A 22,503-nucleotide genomic window follows, 5' to 3' on the forward strand; every position below is an offset into this window, starting at 1 on the left:
TCACATAGTCTTTATCCTTTTTAAAAAAAATCAATTTCCATAATACAAGATCTCTATAATAGAAGTTTCTTTTAAAGAAAGTTATCTGCAGTCATAAATATTGTTTTAAAAATTGTTTACTAATTTTTAAATGAAATATAGAAAGACATTAAAAATATTTTGAATATCAACTCAGAAGGCTTATTACTGTAAAACAAAATAATACAGGAGTAGCATTCTGGTGTGAATTTTTGCATAATTTATCTTAATGTCATTCTTTCCCGTAGAACTAATAAAACTGACTTTAATTTTATTTCTTTATTACGAACAAATCCTGACCATTGCTGTTAAATAAAGTATTTGAATGTCTCAGATATACCACTATTTTGTGAACTGATCTTTAAACTAAGACGAAACCGATCCAATTTCAATACGTTGTGCTAAGAAGGCTTTTTAAGAAACGTTTACAAAGATATACGGTCATGAGATATCACTTTTCTAAGTACTCGACCAACTCGATCACCAGCCCTGAATCTGTTCCATTTTCGAATGTGATGATGAAAGACTTATAAGTTATCATTATCATAAGACATAAGTTATCAGAGATAAATACTTATAAGTTATCATAAATTATCAGAGATAAATATTAGTTAAGTTTAAAAATGCATAATTTTAATATTTATCTGGATTAATTGTTGAATATAGCATATAAATAAGTTAGAGCTTTGTTGACAATTATAGTTATCATATTGAACATGTTGCTCTATGATTAGTTGACAGTCTCAATTTTAAAGTATATTAAAAATAAAAATACTCTTTTACATATTTTTCTTTCACCTCAAAATTTCTTAATTTTCTAATGAATAATTACAGTTTTACAATGAAAGAATAGGATTTTAATTATAGAAGATACATATATTTATTTTTTATTATCTTCTTAAATAACTAATAACGCTATATGCTAAAATTAATTATAATCAAATTAAAACGATTTTTAGTTAGTCATGATTATATAATGGTGACAATAAATAAAGAATATCGTTAAAATCGGTGAAACATTGAAATATCTTTCATACAATCAAAAATTCTACAAATTTCTGATATCTGTTTTAAATTATTTTCATATGAACACAAAAAGTTATCACAATTCTCTTAGCTTTTTATTTAAAAATGTTCCAGTGAAGAAGAAAGCAAATGTTTAGCCGTTTGAAAATTTTTGCATTTTTCAATCTATACAAATAACAATTAACAAAATTACGAACATACAAAATTTAAACTTATTTCCTCTATAAAAGCATTTACATAAATATATGCTTTGTTCATTTTAGGCACTGTAGGAAGAGGTAAGGAAATACATTTTATATCTTTAGAAAGCTTCAATTGTTAAATATTTCCACGCTTATTTTGCTGAAGTATTGAGGATTCTACATTTTTACATTTGGAGATAAATGCGATTGAAAATGTCGTTCTTAAATTGAAATTCTCGGAGTTTAAACATTTGTTATTCTTAAGATATTTAAGATATTAAATAAGATAAGATTAGATTCAAGGAAAGATAAGATAAGATAAGATAAGATTAGAAAATTTTTTTTTATTAATAAGTCAATCCTTGTGCACCACAAAGTACAGCACAAGGCTTACAGAAGTAAGTAGAAACAACTACATACATAGATAAAAATATGTACATATAAAAATAAGGATAAAAACAGCAGGAAAAAATAAACAACAAAACTAATTAAAAATTGAAGCAGAAAAGGCAATACATTTACAGAATGAGAAAAAAGCCATTTTGTAGTCGACCAAAACATGAAGCGGAGGTGGAAACTTAATATTACAGGCATCGAGATCCACAATAAAATCTCTTCTCCCTTCAGTAAGTTTGGAGCAATCAAAAAGCAAGTGTTCGACATTTTGAACTCCACCCACGCTGCAAGAGCACAGATCAGTGTTCGATAATCCAAATTTCTTGAGATAGTAATTGAAATTACCGTATCCAGTAAGCAGTTTTGTTAAGTGGAAATCACTGAAAAAATGCTTGCTATTCAACCTTTGAGAAATTCTGGGGAAAAATAATTTGGTTAAAGAGGCAGTTGACGAATTTTGGTACAGCTCATTCCATAAGAGAATGGCCTTTTTTGCGATTCTCATTACGAATGTCAGATTTGGGGATGCTCACAGGATCAATGATGTTTAGCTTTGTAGGTTGCTCTTTCATTTCCTAAAATGCCAGACTGACCTCGGACATGAGAAAAACAGACACTAATTCCTCTTGCTTTAAGCTCGTAAAGAGTGATTTGAAAATTCACTACAATTTTGTTGCAGGAAGAAATATTACTAAGCAAAAATAAGGATGAGACAGAATCAGTACAAATAAAGATTCTGGATGACAGAGTACAGTGGTTTGATTAGATACTTTGCAGTTAAAATTATTTTCAGATTTTTTTTGATATTTTTTTATGACAAATTGATTATACAATCCTTTGGCAAAATTAATATTTAGGATGAATTTTAATAAACCAACAACTTCGAATTCAAATGACTTTTGAGACGTTGTGGAAAATATTACTAAGTTCTATATTGAAAAGATTATAGATAAGAAATTTAATGAGTGAGGCTTTCAAAAAGGAAACTTTAAGAGATAATACAATAGCCCAGCCTATTCCCCCCTCCCCACCTGAAAAAAATAACGAAAGCCTTGGAATTATTCTGCGCATAATCATAACTTACAAATTTTCATTTCAGTTCTTTTACTTTTATTCCTCTAGAAAATAAAATTTAGAAGTAGAAGTTTTAATGTTGGAAACAATTTCCACAGTGCTATTGTCATATTTTCATCACATAAATATCAATTTGTAAAAAAAAGTGATCTTAATTTGAAGCTAAGTTGGCTGGAATTGAAAATTAGATGAATGTAACAAAAAGCGAGAAGACAAATTAAAAAACGAATGAAGTGAAATTAGACAATTTTCGTTTACGATCTCTTTTATAGTACACATTCGTAGCGACATCTCGTGAGACTCCGAGAAACTATTTTAATTGAAATTTCTAGATTAATTAAAACTCACCTTATTACTATTTTCTTCCCTTTATATGTCAAAATTTTTCAAATAGCAATATTTTTTGAGAAAGACGATATAATACTGCTATCAAATAGAGCTTTCAATTTTATAATTAACTTTTTAATGGTTTTAAATTTCAGTCAATTTGAATAAGAAATAGCAACGGATAACGCTACACTTAGAATTTATTTCTTATATTCTGAAAAATAAAATATTTATTTGAAAGTTTGAAAAAGTATTTAACAGGATTGATTGCATATTGAACTTTTTAATGAAATCTTTAAATGTATTTGGTATTCTTACAGAATCCGAGAAACTTAAATATTTCTTTATAATTGATATGACTGCGAACAACTGATAATAGATAAACTATCTTAATAATTAGAGTAGATTCGCTGTTTTAGGGAATTAAGTTCGATCTAGTATTGGAGATAGAGATAATGCTTCGAAAATTCATTGAAATTTTGAGAAAAAAATGTTTTAGAGTAATCCTCATCAATAGTAAATATCCGTAATTGTTTTCCATTCTAAAAGGATAATCAAACTTTCAAATATGTAATTCACATCAAAACAAGCAATTTTTATAATATTTTGGTAAGTTCACAGTAAAACAGAAAAAAAAATATGATAGAATATTAATAATATGAAGATGCATACATTCCTGAAATAAGCATCATCCCATTCGTTACATGCTGTGTGAAGGGGTAATTGCATTGGGGAAAAATAATAATTGAGGGCATATGAATGTTCTTAGTGAATATCAGTACTTCTTTCAATATTCACTAGTATATCAGCACTACTTTTTTTACCATTGGGGGGAGTGGGAGAGTATCATACTTTTGCCAACCCATTCGTCAGATTTATGGCTTAACCTCTTTTCGTGTGGCTCTCTTTCGTTTATGGAAGCTAGAGCATAGGCCGCTGTTTCTGTGTGCGAGAGTACAGTTTTTCTCCAGAGATCATCCTTCATCCATCAGTTCTTCTATTGTCACTGTGAGACATGTTTTGAAATTGACGATTGTGGCATTCCTTGTAATAAATATGGCATAATAAGATATGAAATCATCGTTTCTATATCATTTTTGTATTTTTGCTTGCTAGATCAAGTTCCATATTTTGAGTTCTCTACTTCTGTAGTTTTCAACCATGCCTCTGCAAATTATAACGAAATATACTCGATTCCGTGGATATCACCGCCTTTTTACGTATAGATATATATATAATTTTTTGCATTACTCTGAGTTATTTTTCTGCGCATTTCATATTTCTACCGAGATGATATTTTCCAACAGTACTAATTAATTTTAATTTTGAAGGTAAAGGTGATACAGGTAAGTGTAATTTTCATGTATTTGAAAGAATTGAAGACTACTTATCTTCAAAAATGTTGATCCAATCATATTATGTAATTTATTAACGGCATGCGATATTAACCGAAAAAGTATAGTTAATAGTTAAGTGTTAAATATAATGTTTTAATATTGCATTTTCTGCATTATATATATATATATATATATATATATATATATATATATATATATATATATATATATATATATATATATGAAGAAACATATGCGACACGAGTAAGTTAAAGGATCCACCAGCACCATTATGGGTTAAAACAGATAATGGCGGAGGAATTCTGCTAGGGAAGAAGATTACGAATTTTATCATTTATTCGAGTAAGATAAATTTTTAAGAGTATATCGTGTTCTTAGCTTTATTCAAAACTGGCACGTGAATGTGCGTTTTAGAAAAGAATTGTTCTATCCAGGTTTTCTGTTTCTTTAACTTTGTTTCTAAACGAAATATATGCGCCAATTTTCTTCTAAAACCTTTCAAAAAAGCAATAGAATATCATATAATGAGTAGATTGCCTTCTTGGAATCAGATTCTAAGTGATCTAAGGTTATTTACTTTATCAATAGAAAAATCCACATCACTTCACGAGTCCTCGACTTATGAATTTGGGTAGATATTCTTGATAAAATGGAATTAATCGCGAAATTAAAATAAGAATTTCCTGAATTGGAAATTACGATTAAACATCCCGAAATATGTCTATTGGGTATATGTAAATATCATTAAACTCTTTAATTAAAATTATCATAAATGAGGAATTTTTTTAATATTTAATCTTTTTAAATTATGTCAGCATTTTTTTTTATTCACAGCTAGAACAAGACTATATAAATAAAGCCAAACCTTGACGAAACATATTCTACGATTAAGCAATAAACATCTTAACTAACAATGTAAGATTGAAATAAAATATACTAAATTTTGATAATATAAAATAAACAAGAATTATTTTGATTCTTTGAAACAAATAGATTATTTGCTAAAATATTTTTGATGTTTTAGGAACCGGTGGTAAGTATAAGTGATTAAAATATAACATAAAAGAATTGAGTAAAATGGATAATAGCAGAAAGAAAAATCTAAAAAAATAAATAATGTAGGAAAGAATAATTTTTTTCTCTATTTTGTATTCACATAAATTTCGATATCACCTATTTATAAAGTTGATAAATATTATTTTAGATTCAAAAGGGAATATTTATATATGATTGAATCTCTTAAAAGAAGTTCGCAAAATTGGTTTCCAAATTTATGCTGATTATAGTAATTTTCAGTCTGGCAGAAAGATAAAATTTTGTTAATTTGAAAACTCACTCAGTGGCGAACTATTTTTTAGAAGCAGTTCGTATAACATTCATGAACGGAACTGAAGGTATTTTATTGCCACCTTCCTAGTTTCAAATTTTTGAAATCTGAATGCCAAAAATTTGATTAATAATTAGTTATAATAAGACTGAAACGTTTGAAAATATTTTGCATGTGCTATAATACATTTATAATATTTTATGGTATTTTCAAAAATTTTTCTTAAAAAAAATCAGTTCTAAGCCAGATTTTTCTGACATAAACTTTCTGAATATTTTTCTAATAGTTTTTCTTTGATAATAGTTTTAGTTTTAAAAGTGAGTTTGAAGAAAAGTGGCTCTCTTTTTAATCGAAGATTAATTATAATGCTTTAAAATTTCTCGGAGTTTTGCCTTATAAAGATTAAAATGAACTTAATTGTAATTCAGTTGCTAAACGCAATGAACAACGCTTTTAGATAGAACGTGTCTTATTATTATTCTAACTCAACGAAGAAAGATTTCTTCGTTTAGTTGTAATCAATTTTCATTAAATTGTAATTAATTGTAATTAATTATCAGTATCACTTAAAAAAGAATTCACAACATGATTTAAAATTTTTTAAAGGCCTTATCTCAAGTTAAAATGAAACATCAAAAACTTTTTCTGATATATCATTGAAATAGGTAACTAGTTAATTACTAATTTTTATTAATTTAAATACCTGTTTCAATATTCCAATTGAATTGAATAAATAAGTAAAGAATATTATAAAATTTTTTATAGCAAAAAATAACTAATTTTAAATTGTAATTAATTATTATTTTGCAGGCATAGCTACAGGAGGTAAGTGAAATGTTATTTTGATAAAAAGGATTTAAGAATAGCATATATATATATATATATATATATATATATATATATATATATATATATATATATATATATATATATATATATATATATATATATATATATATATATATATATATATATATATATATATATATATATATATATATATATATATATATGTAATTAATATTTAATAATTAAATTAAAATATATGTGCATTTATATTTTTTATAATGTAAAGAAGTAAATATAAAGTACATTCCGAGAAAAAAGTTCTAAAGAAAAAAAAAGTATTTTTCTTTTTTTATAGAAATCTATATTAGAAAATAGTATACTATCTCAAGATGAAACAAAAATTCTAAGTAGAAGTTTGAATTTTGTTTTTACATTTTATATTTTGATCTTTACAAATGTAGAGAAATCTTACCCCGCCCCCCCCCCAAAACACACACACACACACACACACACACACACACACACACACACACACACACACACACACACACACACACACACACACACACACACACACACACACACAAAGGATATATACTTTTTATATAAAATTCTTTTTTCTCTTACAAGTATAGGAGATCCAAAAGAACAAAATATAAGCAATAAGTAAAATGCATCACAATTTCATAAATATAAAATAATTACCACTGAAATTCTTATCTTAATTGATTTGAAATCTGAACTGATAAAAAATATCTTCATAGAGCTATTTTAAAAAATATAGTTATTCGAAAAATGGAGCTTAGATTCCACTTCACTAACAAATTAAAGTTTATTCTCAAGAGATATCTTTTGTGGAGTCATTTTTAGAGTTCAAGAGCTGCTAAAAACGACATCTGCAAGAAATCTGTTGAAACACCTTTAATTAATTCGATCCGTACCTTAATGGCCTTTAATCATCAGTAAATAATGCATTCAACATCTATTTATTGTTCTTTTCTTTGATTTAGCTCTTTAAAATTACTTATCTAATTAATTTTTCATTCATTTTTCAGTTGGCCGAATAATTCGTGGTAAGTTATTTTTAAGTTGAAATCATAATTTACGAGATATATATAAGCAATACAGTGTTAATTTAATTTAATTCTCTTGAATTGTTAAAGATGTGTTTATTCATTTTCTATATATTGATCTTTTCATCATTAGCTATACCTCAGTAGTTTTTTATTATGTTACTTAAAGTATATTAAATTAATTCTTTTGATTAATTAAAAATATTTTTTTTAATTCACCTAACAACAAATGCTATGAATTATAAGGGATACCGATGTGATGAAGCTATCATATCGATATCCCTTATAATGTTTTAAATCCTCTTATAATTCTGGCATATTCAGTGATGCAATAGAAGATCTTTTGATTCACTCGGATTAACCATTTAAAGGGACATTGTTCCTAGTTATGGAATAATAAGATATTTTTGGATTTGACTTAAAAATCCCATTAGATTAATTTGATTTGCTAATTTATTCACTAATAATTTATTTACAGAGATTATTTCGGTTTGAGATAAGAAATTGAAGCAAGCGCTTTTCTATAAGAACTTGTACTAACCTTTTAAATGTTAGATGCTGGTATATTACTATTTGAAAAGAAAACAACAACAACTACAATGATAACAATCAGTAAAAAATTCATTTGATAGATAAAATCCCATTATACATTCAAAGTTTTTATTAGTATTTTTCATGACTTCTAAAGTTGTTAAGAAATGATGTTTTAATAATGATGGAATATCAGATACATGACCATAAATGTTGGGATTGTGCCATCAAATTACTACATCCTAATCATTATGATTTGACTCGAAGTTGTATTAAGTACAATCTATTCTTCTTTATGCCAGTATTAACTATAAAAGTATGATAAAAATATGACATAAAAGATTAATGATGATTCGAGAATGATTCAAGAATGTTTGTCAATGTAGTATGGACTTCTAAGATATTGCAGAAAATAAATAAATATGCTGAAATATTATTAGGTATTATAAATAGCTATCATCATTTGTTCATATTTAGATTTTTATACACTTTTTTTTAAAAATTTATTTACTCCGATATTGCTTCTTCACTCGGATGTCTGATACAATTGACAGAAGAAACCAATGAAAAGAAAAACGTAACCAAGTATTAACCCTAGAAGAGGAAATTGATCTCTTTAATACATAAATGGAAATATTAACTCGACGTCTATTGTAAAATCATTCATTTCAAAATTACTAGTACATATTATTAACATAGACTAAACAAAAATAATTTTATTCATAAAATCTTTTATAGAAATTTTTATTAAAAACACAGTAATAATAAAAAAGTTTATTGACTATGTTTGGAGAGGAGATTTTTTTCTTTGGTTCAATGTAAACTATGTCAATCAAAAGACAATTTTAGTCACAGGTTTGAAAACCGCATTCAAAGTGCAGATGGTAGACACTGCATTGAAAGCTTCTAGTTTTCAACTGTCTCAGGTCTAAAATACAAAGCTAGGGAGTGAAAAATTTTATTTTTCTGTAATGGAAGAATTTTATTTGAAATAAGAGGCAAAGTTACTTTGGCTGTAAGTTTCCATGCAGCGTTAAAATACGAAGAGAAATCTCCAAAATGTTTCATTTCTATCAATAACAGTTCGAAATGAAAATGACATTATCGTTGTTTTCCTAGCTGAAATTCATGGCAGTGCTTTTGAGTATAATTCAGTTTTGAATAGTTCAATTTTTCATAGTTAATTTCTGCTTTATGAAAAAAAAAAATCAGGGAAAATTTGTAATTAAAATTACTAATATTTTTATGCATTTTTATTTTAGGTGCTTTAACAGGAGGTGAGAAATATAAAATTAACTTTTTTTATCTATGGATTAGGATTAATGCAAAATTAATGTAATTTTTGTAAAATTTGTAGTGAATAATCATTTTCAAAAATATTTTAAATAAAAAAAATCTGATTAAACAACAAAGTGATAAATGCATATACTTTTTTTCTTTTACAGTAAATTTACGAAAATGTCTGAATTTATTTCAGACAATAACACTCCAATCTTAATTGAAATTTTAATTTAATAGCTGAAAAAAAATCTTATGGTTCAAATTTTTCATAACTTTAGTATTTTTTTTCATATTTTTTTGAAAAATAACTTTAATGGTAAATTAGATAAGTACTTTACGCACTAGAATGAAATTCAGCAAAAATGAATATTATTGAAAAATTTCTAATTTTTTCTACAAACAAATAATATTATGCGTTGGAAATGAATTTATCTCATTTATCTTTATAAGTAAATTAACTTTTACTTAATCACTCATGGCACCAGTATGCCAGGGATAAAATAATATATATAATAAAATAATAACATATAAAATAATATATATAATAAAATAATAATATATAAAATAATATATATAATAAAATAATATATAGTAATAAAAAATTTTTTTTAGTCCTAATTTGGCTAAATGGACTAAACCAGAATTTAATTGTAGCACTGAAATCTAAGATAGATGGTATTTGATTCATGAATTTTGCTGTATGTGTTGAAAGTGTCATTAATCTATCACCTACCTACAGAAATTTGTTTCAGAATGGAAAATTGTATACTTTTATCAAATACTCTTCTTGTAATGAAATATAATCGGCTCTCAATCTTTTGATTGGAGTTGATTACACTTTTGAAAATTTCTACATAAAACCAAAAATTCAATAAAAATGTATTCAACACGTTTTTGAATTAATGATAAATAGAGAATGTGTCTTAATAATGTGACAATAAAGATTTTTCGGATATTCATTTTCAAAAATTGCTATTAAATCACTTTTTCTTGAATTTTTATGCCTATGAATCATTATTTAATGAATTTCAAAGTAAAAAAATGATGAATAATTTTATATTGTTTCAATTTCAGCTGGCAACATCGTTGGAGGTAAAGTTCCATCATTCATTGCAGTTCATTTTCTGTTATAAAATAGTACATACTTGTGAGGGCGGTTATTAAGACAGAGAATGAAATTTTTATGATTTTTATCTTTGTCAGAGATTAAACATTTTAAAATAAAAAATGAACATTGATCTAAAGATTTTTATATTGGAAGGCTTTACATGCTTTTAGAATAAGGAATACTCTTCAAGGATTTAAAAACAGATTTTTTAAATTCATTTAAGTACGATAGATTTACAAATTTTAAAGGACAGAACAGTATAATAATCCATGGTATTTCCAAAAGATATTGTATTAACTCAAATTTTAAAAGTCTTTTGAATTTTATTTGAATATTTGTGAAATTAAATTTAGCTTTCCGGAAATAAAAATTCTTATAAATTTTTTAAATTGTCATTTTTTTTAAAAAAAAGAGATATTGAATCCATGAATTAATAATAATCTTTGAATAAAAATCTGTGCGACTTAACACACAAAATATCAAAAAACTGATCGTAACAGATATGGTTTGGAAATTAGATTTTCACTAGAACAAGTAATGCTCTGAAGACATTATGAAATCATAATTTCTCAAAAATTATTTCCATAAGCAGAATTCTAATTATTTTGTAGTAAAAAGATTAAATGATAATTTTTTAAATTTTATAATATTTTTAATTTAGTTTATAGTGTTTTAAAGTTTATAATATTTTTAATTGGTGAGCATTTTTGTTAGATCATATATTAGAAGATGATAGAGATGTAAGATAAAATATATGAATTCGAAGCATTTTTATTGAAACAGTTAACTTTTATTTCATTTTCCTTTATTTAGGTGTATTAGGTTAGATGGAACTACAAAAAGCCATTATAATAAGGTAATATTTGAATTTAATTCACCATAGTTTTTTTACACATTTTTTAAGACTAATGTCCATTAATTCTTTTTATAGTTTCTAAAATAAACGATATGAATCATAACTAGCACTGATTTTAGAAAGAAATTTGAAAGAATGAAATATATTTTAGCTCATTAAATGAAATTCATTCATAATTAAAATGCTAAATTTTTATCATATAGCATTTTAGACATAATGGAAGAATCAATTTATTAGTGAATGAATAACTACTTATATACATAATTTTATGAGCAAATCGTACATATTTCTTAAAAAAAAACATCTAAAATTCTTGTAGAAGTACGCTAATGAATAAATTCTTGATTTGTTTTATTCTTTCTAATTCTTTATTAAGAAAAGTTGAAAATTACTTTAGAAAAACCTATCATTATATTAGTTTGTGTTCCATTTTCCACATGATGCGTTATGTTTGGGAAATAACAGAGTAATATTTCTTTTATTGTTCTTGAAATTAGCACCAAGCAAATCGAAGACAGAAATTAAATAATATTATATATCCATAAGCATTCTAGTATGATTTCCCTGCTTTTAAAATAAGTCTGCTTTATAATATTTAAAAGATCATTAGCTATAATGCTTTTGCTTCTGACATTGATATTCCATTTACTCGAAGTTCTTTAGGGCTGCAAACACAGTCTAAAAAATCCAATTTCAGCCTATCTTAATCAAAATTTTCAGATTTATAGTCAGATTTTGATTTAAAATTTTTTTTTGACAGCATTTAGTAAGCAGGTTTGAATGTTAGCTTAATCTGCTCCATTCATTGTAAGGAAGCTGGTTTTTAAACGCACTTCTAAAGTGTTTATTTTTCTTTAGGAAGAGAAATCATATTTATCTGAATAATTTTTTTTTGAGATAAATGAAAAAAAAAAACAACTTTAGAATAATATGAAGTAAGAAAGAAGGCTCGAAAGTCTTAAAGAAAAAAATGTAAAATAACATTGCAAGATAATTTAAGAGTGATGAAAAAGAAAGAGCGAGAGAAAAAAGAAAAGAAGAAAAAAAAGGAGGATAGTAAAAGCTCTAATTTGTGAAATTCCTCGGAATGGGGCGCTTAATTTCGCCATCTCAATAATTTACTTATTCATGTATTATTTTGACATGCGCATTTACTGAATTCTGCTTTATAATGAGCTGCACTGAGAAAAAGCTCTGATCCAATTCCGTCGATATGGGAATATGAAGAATAGTGCCAGATATTCATATTAAAGCTGATTTTATAAAATGTGAATTATTTATTAAAATCGATTTTTATTTTCAATTTCATATTGCAATCGAAACGAGTTCACAAATATGACAGAAAAAAACAACTAATAATTTTGAAAAGATTGCAAGAATTGGCAATGAATATCAACTTTATTTGAAGAGTCACCACTGCTTTCTGCGTATCATGCTGATATTTTGAAATTAATCTTTTTATAATAGATTTGCCTCGAAACCCTCAAGCTAGAATTAAGTGAAAAAGCTAAATTTTTACTGTATATATTAGAAGTGGTTTAATCGTACTTACTACAAACATTTTCTTTTTCAGATGCCTCATTTACAATATTACACTCATCAACGGAGAAGAAAAGAATTGAACTTCAAAGTATTAAAATATGTTCAAAGAGATCAAATAAAATATATATTATAATTGTTGGTGATTTTAAATTTTAAAGCTTGCTTTCCATTTCTGCTTAAGATTTGAATCATAAAACAATATAAATCATATGATTTGGCATATACTGTATTAAAAAAATAGTGAAGCCTTCTATAATTATTATTCTATTTTCAAAAATAGTATACAAATTGATATACTATTTTTCAAGCACTATTATTAGATTTTCATTTGGTATAGATGGGCTTAAGATTATAGGTTTTTGAAATATTTGACATACGATTGTTTAAGAAATTTCAAAATCTTGACATACTTTAGATTTTTTATCTTACTCCTTCCCTTTATTTGCATATTTTTTTATTGTTAAGAATTTTTTTTAATAACCAGTCAGTTTTGTACAATGGAAATAAACATTCAATACTGATTAATTAAAAAAAGTGTTGATAATTTTTGAAAATTTTATTTTAAATTATCTTTTTATTAAAAAGTATTCAATTATGCCTAAACAGATGGAAGCTGTAAAATATTCTATATGAATATTGAATATAATCTTCATGACTAATTGATCTTGTAACCACTTCTATGGTTCAGTGATCAATAAATGAAGGTATTATATTTATAATTTCTGAATTTTTCTTATGAAAATTAAAATAAAATTTTAGACTTTATTTATAAACTCAAACATATTGAATAAAGATATTTTAAGTTTAAATTTATTGGTAATTTTTCTTTGTAGATTTTCAATGAGAAGGTACCAACAGTTGATTTTATCCCTCATGATTTGCACAATAGTTTTTAATAAAAAATATAGACTTATTGATAATTTTGTATGTTTGAAAAGAATAACCTAATTAAATATGCATCACAAAATCGAGGCACAGAGAGTATAGAACAAGAACCTTTACCTTTAAGACAGGTAAAAAAACTCAAATTATTGATAAATTAAAAATTATAAAATGTTGATGCTGTTATATAATTGGAATGTTCATAGAAAGTACCAGAAAAATGTATTCATAAGTATTTCGCTTCAAAAATAAAATAATTATACCAAAAATCTTTATATTAGCTTTCGTAAGAACTTAAAGATAATCAAAATAAATTAATATAGTTACTCAGAAATAGTAGTAAATAATTCAGTATATAATAAATTTATACAAAACAATTATTTATAATGACCTAAAATATCTGATGTTTTTATGAGCAGTGTTAATGTTTGAATCAGTTCATGATTAGTTTTGCACTATTAAATTTCATTAGAAGATCACAGTTCTGAGACTAAAGATAAACTCTTTCGATTTTATTAATTTTTTTCTAAATATCTTCATAACTTAACATCATAATTCCAATATTTTTATTCTAGATTTCATCATCATTAATAATTTGAAATCAAAAGTTTTCAAATATTTCTTGTTTAGAGTGTTTAATCATTCTAGAAATGTATCAATGGGTAATTTCTTCCAGATAAGTTTCAAACACGGTAAAAAAATATCATTACTGTATGTTGTTAATAGAGATTTCAAAAATTGTCATTATTGTGCGACAAAGGATTAATTTTTTTTCCATCTTTATAGAAACTGTCGTAACGTCAGAGCTAAAAAAACAGTCATAGGAAATTGATAATATAAGACAAAATAAGCTGTAACAAGCCTACTATCTAAATGATAAAGATAACAAAGGAATAAACTACTCAAAATAACAGCATTCCAGTTAAAACTTTACGCCTCCTACTCGCAGTGAACAAGACTTATTTTTTTCTTATTTTCAGCAATGTTAAGATTCCGATGAAATAAAAAAGTTGAAATTCACGCATTATAACAAGCGTCATCATTGAAGCATAATCTAACATCCTGATATTTGTTGAAACAATACACTAAAAAAATTGCTTCATCACACAGATCCATAATTTGATTTGCTTTCAGAGAATGAGTAAGCAATATTGGATCTTATTTGTTATTATGTAAGAATTCTGAAATACTTTTTTCAAAATAAGTAATTGAAGAGAAACATCGATATATTCCACAGGCAGGTATGATATTTTTTCTATGTATTATGCCGAAGATTCTCAGCTTTTTTACAGATTGGATATGAAATGCTCATTTATTAATTATTTCAAATCATTAATGAAAAAGTTTCAAGTTAATTTGACTCATTATGAAAAGTTGTTTAGCTTAATCTCTCTCTCTCTTTCTCTCTCTCTCTATATATATTATAACTGTTGTTACTTTTCAATAATCTCAGCATGGGTTTTGAAGACAGCACATTTATTGGACATAGAAAACGAAAAGAAAAGAACACAGGTATTTACAATTAAGCACACAGCATCTTGTTCGCGGGAGGAATGGTGCCGGAACGAAGCGCCAGAAGCGGAGTCACACAGATATTCCTAAGCGAGAAAAATAGTCCGCTCGCTTCATCCCAACAATAACCAAATATTCTTTTATTTTGTTTTTTGTTAAATCATATACAATTCCACAAATTTCCAGAATCAAAAAGAATTTGTCATACATATTCCTTAGCATCTAAAATGAATCACTGCATTCTTAAAAAAGTTTCTGTGTTTCCCTAAAGCGGTGAAAAGGGGTGGGGGATTTCTATTTATAGATTGTACTTCAACATATTTCTTTGGAACAGTTAGGAAATAAACACAAACTAATTCTAGAACAATATTAAAGTATAGTTTAGTTTAGTTATATTAACGCCCCGTTTGAAGCAACACTAGGGCTATTTTGGGACGGACCTCGTAATTTTGAACCGCGGTCAGATGACGAGGACGACATCTGAACTGGCACCCTCCTCTCCACACCACACCAGCGGGGGGACGGATTTAACGTGCAGCAGACCCCCTTACAAGACGGTGGAATTGGGTCTCGAACCTGAAACCCTCCGGTTCTGAAGCCAAGACCTTACCACCAGGCCACCGCGGCCTATATTAAGGTATCAGATGTAGACTTTGAAAGAGTGATCGATAAATTAAATAAAAAATGAAAAATTATAACAATAAATTGCTACACCCTCAAGAGTAAGGTAATGATTATTATCAGCCTTAAAATTTTGTATTACATACCAAATGATTATGTATATATATATATATATATATATTAACAGAATCTCATAGAGAAATATTTCTACTAATTTATTTGTTTTTCGAATCATATAAAATTATTTTTGTCCTCACCAAAAAATATCTGATACCAAAATTTTAATCTGTTTTTCATATTTTCAAAAGAAATTATTTTTACAATAAGAAAATCAAAATAATTCAACTCCAATAATTTACTTAATTAATTAGACAAATTATGCAATTCATTTAGAGATAATCGATTCTTCTAAAAATGTCTGTTATATGTCGATAGCTTCCGCTTATCGCTGTAGAGACACTAATTTACTGTTATGAACTTTTAAATCGGATATTTTCCGAAAGGTGGTGCTTTCGCTAGTGTTTGCGTGTATTCATTTTCCACATGGTTTAAATGTATTTGCTTGATCTCAGTGTAAACATGGAAAATGGAATAGTATCTTTTGATACTTATTGAGGTCTTTATTGTTGCAAAGGTAAATAGCTTTTTAGACGGTGAAAAATACAAGTGCTGTTTGCGGAGACAAACTATAAAAGAACAAAGTACACTCAGAATTGACCCATCGTAGCAGAGTCGGGGGGGGGGGGTTACAAAGATATTGTCAAACTACATGTGCATTCGGTTTTTATTAAATCGGAAGGTTTTTAACTGGAAGCAGTTTTTTTAGCTATAGAAAAGGACGTTATAATGACAAGGCAAGAAACAATAAGATTGAAATTTCTCCAAAAATGGCAAAATATTATCAAATAAACTGATACATATGCTTTAAAATAAATAATATTTGTACAAAAAAATCAATTTATTCTAAAAATTGGTTTAAGCTTTCCGAGAAACCAGATGCAAAATTTTATTCTTAAAATTCCAAAATTTTACACTACATATTATTACAAAATAAGAAAATATTTTGTCAAAAACGTATGGTTGAAAATAATTGATAATTTTAGATGTTATTTATTAACGATAGTTTATTGCACTTCCTTGTCTTTCAAATAACTTCTCCACTGTATTATGATATATTTTTTAGCTTTCTTGTGTCACCTATAATATTTAAAGAAAGTGTTCTTCGTGATGTCATTATCTATTTTCAAAATGACATTTCTTAATGCAATGTTTTGTATACGTAAGTATGAAGTTTTACTTTATAGTTTATGAAACATACTGTAAACAAAATCTCTTTGTTTCGTTGATTCATGTCTCGTTTCTTTATTTTCGTGATCTCATTAAACTGAATGATAGAAAATATTTAAAATATAAGAAAATTTTTGTTGTTAGATTTCTGTAGAGTAGAATAGTTCTAATAATAATAATATGGCTAAATTTAAAATTTGACATAAACAGTCAAAGATCACCTTAGGTTTCTTCAATTCTCATTTATAAATAAAGATTTGCTTCAAAGATGCTAACGCTTATTTTTTTATGCAATTTATATGTGGCTACAGTGGAGTTTATTAAGAGCAAACAGTAGGAGAATACAGTAAGTTGTATTCTTCTACCCTCTCTGTTTTTATAAGTCCTCTCCCCATATAGAAATAGAACGTTTGCCAAGAAAATGATATTTCAGATTTTTCATATTCATTGTTTACCTTTACTTCTAATATCGTACTTCCTAAACTAAACGATTATATATTTCCCTATATTTTATGCATGTAAAGCCCAACCGTTGTTTATATGCAAGGTGATTTAGAAGTTCGATGAAAATTTAAAAATCAATAATTCTTTAACAAGGGAAAGAGTAAAACAGCATCTTTGCATAGAAAATATAATAAGAAGTTACGATTATTTTTGATGGAAATCAGGAAGTACTTGTATCAAAAGGTAGAATTTAAAATATCAGATGGCCTTGAAATTATTGGATCGTTGCATTATATACAAAAAAAAACACCCCCCCCCTGTTTTTAATTATTTTTTTTGAGCAAACGAGACATTTTTACCGTCACTGTTTAACGAATCCTTGGTTTTTAAGTTTGCTGCCGATTTCGTATTACCCTCTAATTCTATTTGGCTTTTTAAAAAACACGACTTTTGAAGATATCAACACTGATTCCTCTTGTTAATGAGAATGATAGATACATGTTCCATGAAGGACGATAACAGAAATGTGATTATAACGGTAAGAACTTGAAGCATTGCTTCCCTGCACAGTTTCTTTCATGGTAAGGAAGATAATTTTACAGATAGCTCTAATGGATGCTAAATAATCCTTGGTTTGCAGACCATTTGGTGATAGAAATGAAGGATCTAGAATATTCGAGAATTCCGATAATATCTTGATTATAAATAAATTTACGATACTTTTTTAGAAGTTATGCCTTGCCACGTAAAGTTTAAAAAACTGAGAGACAGAGCACATGTCGATACTGCCTCGTTCAGTGGTGGCGGGGTGGTCGGCTGTACACAAGAAGACAGAGCTAAAGTCAATCACTCTCACTTTTGCTCTGTATGTTTTGTGCTATGAATAATAACAGTTTGTTGCTGGTATGCTAATGTTAACTGCAAATACTGATCTTGCATATGCTCCGTCTGTATTTTAGTACTTATGTTTCGTGTTTTGGTGTACAATAAAGTATCACAATCCATTACTGAGCTATTGGAATTTTCATTCAAGAACGGATTTTTGGTTTTGCTGTAAAAATAAGAAAGAAGGAATTACTAATGAATCAAATCAATCAGCCTCTATAAGCAAATACTTAAGTATCTATGAAGATAAAACATGCAGATATGGATAAGGCGTAACCTATTCCAACGCCTTTTACTTTAAAAATAATATTTCTTTTTAAAGGAAGATTCTTAGAGTTCAAATTAAATGAATTGAAAACATTTCTTTTTCAGACATTTCCTCTTCTTATTTCAACAATGCCTAACTGGTCGAATCCCCAAGAAATTCGGATCCCAACAAGTTACGGCTTCATCGCTGCAAAAGTTTGGGGTGAAGAGCATCACGAACCTGTTTTAGCTTTGCATGGTTGGCAAGACAACGCAGGGACCTTTGACAAACTCATACCTCTTCTGAATCAAGATTTCTATGTAGTTGCTATCGATTTACCAGGGCGAGGATTGTCTTCCCATTTTCCAAATGGTGCAATTTATCACTACTTAAATATATTGCTTGAAATCAAAAGAGTGGTGGATTATTTAAAATGGGAAACATTCAGCATTATCAGTCATAGTTTAGGTGGTGCTTATGCTTTACTGTATTGTTGCATATACCCCGAAAGTGTAATAACTACAGTTTTACTTGATTTTGTGAAGCCATTTTCTCATGATGAAAATGCGATGAGATATGCCTTGTGTCAAAATATGGAGGAATTGCTGAAAGTCGAACAAAAATTGTTGAAACAACCTCCTCTGTATAGTTACAAAGAAGCTCGCGAACGTCTAATTCGAGGATTGCTGAACCAAATCACAGAAGAAGAAGCAGACATGCAGACATTCTTCTGAAAAGAGCTTGCCAATTATCTAAGTGTGGTACAGGCGTTATATTTTCAAGAGACATTAGAACCCAGGCGAAACTTTCTTCTGAATTTTCTCATGACACTTTGAAGGCTTATTTGAGAAACATGCGAAATAATTTATTGATCATTTTAGGAAAAGATGCTCCAGAACTACACGGATTGCGTGAAGGCATGAATGATTTTTTAAATTTATATAAAGAGACATGCAAGAATTTTCAGCTTGCAGAAATTGATGGAAATCATTATGTGCATTTGAACAATCCGGAAAGAGTAGCACCACTTATTAATAATTTTTTCCAAAAACATTTATCCAGTCTGTAAATTTTTGGCATTAATCCTATTTATTCTTATTGATTAGAATAATTTACATCAAATTTTGATTATAAATATTGTTCTTTTAGTGGCTGCTTAAATTCTGCTCTATTTATTTGTATATGATAAATAAAATAAGACACCAAATATCTAAATTCGAAAACATATCTAAGTATAGAAGGAAAAAGACACAATTTTTTGACATGTAAAAACTTAGATCAGGAAACTACCTGATGGAAAAAGAAATTTGTTTAAAACATCTCGAGGATAAAGATCTAATTTCTCATGCAATTTATTTGACAGAATGGAGAGGTGGACATTATTTATGGAGAATGGACATCCTTTAAAAAAAAATTCGCCCGCTACTTTCACTAAAAATGATCATAAAGTTACATGATTCTTTTACTTAAAGTGAATATAAAGAAACAGAAGATTACTTCACTGAAAGTGAACAGAAAGAAACAGATTATTACTTCACTAAAAAATATTGTTGTGAGTCTTTTCAGGATCTATTTCTTTTACGAATATTGTTATTTTTACCACTATTCGTATTTCAATCTCTTCTTATAAGATTTGTGTAATCTCCCATAATTTTTTCTATTTAAAAATAAATTTAATTTTGCAAAGTATTTTTATTTGTATTAATGATGAGCTCATAATCATTATTTCTTGTTGGTTATTTTTTGGTTTGTATATTTGCTTTTTTGCTCTTTGCATTATTTATACTTAATATTTCTGCCTCAGTTTTTTATTTATTATTTTTATTCCAGTTTAACATTTTAGTTCGTCCAGCAGCAAAGATTTTTCCTTAAATCCTGAATATATTGTTGTTATCAGAGAGTAAAGATTCAATTAAATAAAAAAGAGAACTATGAAAAAAATATGTAAAATAATTTTTTAAAAATATAGGGGCTAGTAAAAAAGAAATTACCAAAACATAAGTAATGTTACTACAGAATGAAACAGTTTTATATTGGGTACATAAAAATTACAGATTATAATGCAAGAATAATCTTATTTGCATTTAAAAATGTTAACTAATTTTGCAAAAGATTAGAAAGAGGACTCCGTGTTAACAAATGAAACTTGAGAGATTAGCTATTCCATTATTATAACGTCAGGGTCTTTTCAAAGGGATCTTTTGATAATTCTGTACATTTCAAAATAGTATCCACCGTTTAGTTTCCGGTTGCATCTCTTTTCCCTAATTTTTCGTTTGAAACGAGTGCATGTTCTGCTTACATTTATCGATCCCCATTGTTTGGGGATCTTCACTAATCTAAATGCAGGATTGTGCAATAGTGTTAAAGCGGAAGTTTCAATAAGATATATTTTTTATGTTTTATTAAAAAGTTTAATCGTTTTTTTTTATCTAATAATATCTTTCTATATTTTCTACTTTAACAGCTTTCAATTCCATGGGTGTAAAATTTTTTTTAGAAAAATAAGTATGATATGTTTGAGAGAGAAATAACGTCAATCATTTTTGAATAAAAGAATACCGCAAATTTTAACAGCAGATAAAATTAGAAAATGTCTATATAAAATTAAAAAAAAAAAAAAAAACACCAAATATTTCTCCATGAACTCCAACATTTTCTTGTATAATTTATTATAAAATGTTTAAATACAATAAAAATGAAAAATTCATAGTAATTTTACACTAAATTAACCTATGGTTACAATTTAATTAATAAAAATAAGAATATTTTAAGAACAAATTAAAGAAATGAAACATTTCTCCTTTCCACTAATCCCATTTCATATAATGATTACAGATTACACTCAATTAAAATTCTGAAATAAAAATTATTCATAAAATTATGAATATATAAAAAATTTATTATTACATTTATAATTTCTATGCAATTCTTTCAAACATAAAACTCTTTTTCTATATAAATATGATTTTTTCAAAAGTAAAATTAAATTTGGTAAAACTTCATTTATTTCCTTTTTGCACTTCTTTAAGAGCATTTAAGAGTATATTTCAAATGCATTATTAAGAAAAAAGTGGTTGGTTATTTCTCTCTGAAAAATTTCCGAAAATCTTTTAAGAACCGCTTTTGGTAAGTCATCATCTGAAAAGAAACGTAGGATTAAAATTTCAGCTATTCAGTGAAGAATACTGTAAGTTTGAAAAAAAATCAATATAGCTGAGATTTGATTCAAAATGATTATATCTATACTTATAATAAAGCTCAATGTGTGTGTGTGTGTGTGTGTGTGTTGGCGCTCTACAGGCCAGGTCATTTGACATACAGCTATCAAATTTGGTACATGTATACCTTAGAGGTCGGGAATGTGCACCTGGGGTCCCTTTTTTTGAAATTTTAATTAGAATTTTAATTATTAATTAAAAGCTAACTTTCCCGCCAAAAAAATCTTCCATTTTCAACACCGCCAACTTTTCCGCCAAAAAAATCTTCCATTTTCGCCACCGCCAAATGAGGAAGGCTTCAGGGTTTTTTTTTCTCCCAACAGTAATGAGGCTAGGGTTAGTATTTTTCGGCGGATTATTTCAAACGATTCTGTTTATTTTCTTAATGTTTGATGCATTTAAAATTAAACGTTGTTAATTAATCGATCCTTCAGATTCATTCTGAAGTACTTTTGAATTAAAATAAAACAGAATAAAGGAAATTAAAAATTTCTAATCCGCATAGCGTTACCCCAA

General features: G+C 26.9%; 1 long non-coding RNA gene and 1 pseudogene across 3 annotated transcripts; both read left to right on the forward strand.

The window, feature by feature from the left end:
• Window positions 1-1,226: 1,226 nt before the first annotated feature.
• On the forward strand, window positions 1,227-13,021 carry LOC129962086 (uncharacterized). 3 transcript variants are annotated; one of them, XR_008783883.1, is made up of 7 exons: window positions 1,228-4,369; window positions 6,519-6,533; window positions 7,553-7,570; window positions 9,364-9,378; window positions 10,457-10,474; window positions 11,304-11,346; window positions 12,920-13,021. It is a non-coding gene; the product is annotated as an uncharacterized LOC129962086 (long non-coding RNA). The 3 variants fall into 3 exon arrangements; XR_008783885.1 differs by lacking the exon at window positions 6,519-6,533 and having other exon boundaries at window positions 1,227-4,369; XR_008783884.1 differs by lacking the exons at window positions 6,519-6,533; window positions 9,364-9,378 and having other exon boundaries at window positions 1,240-4,369.
• A 1,368-nt stretch (window positions 13,022-14,389) lies between these two features.
• On the forward strand, window positions 14,390-20,407 carry LOC129961648 (serine hydrolase-like protein; annotated as a pseudogene).
• The last annotated feature ends 2,096 nt before the right edge of the window (window positions 20,408-22,503 follow it).

Source organism: Argiope bruennichi, chromosome 2 (assembly GCF_947563725.1).
Source record: "Argiope bruennichi chromosome 2, qqArgBrue1.1, whole genome shotgun sequence".
Taxonomy (NCBI): Eukaryota; Metazoa; Arthropoda; class Arachnida; order Araneae; family Araneidae; genus Argiope; species Argiope bruennichi.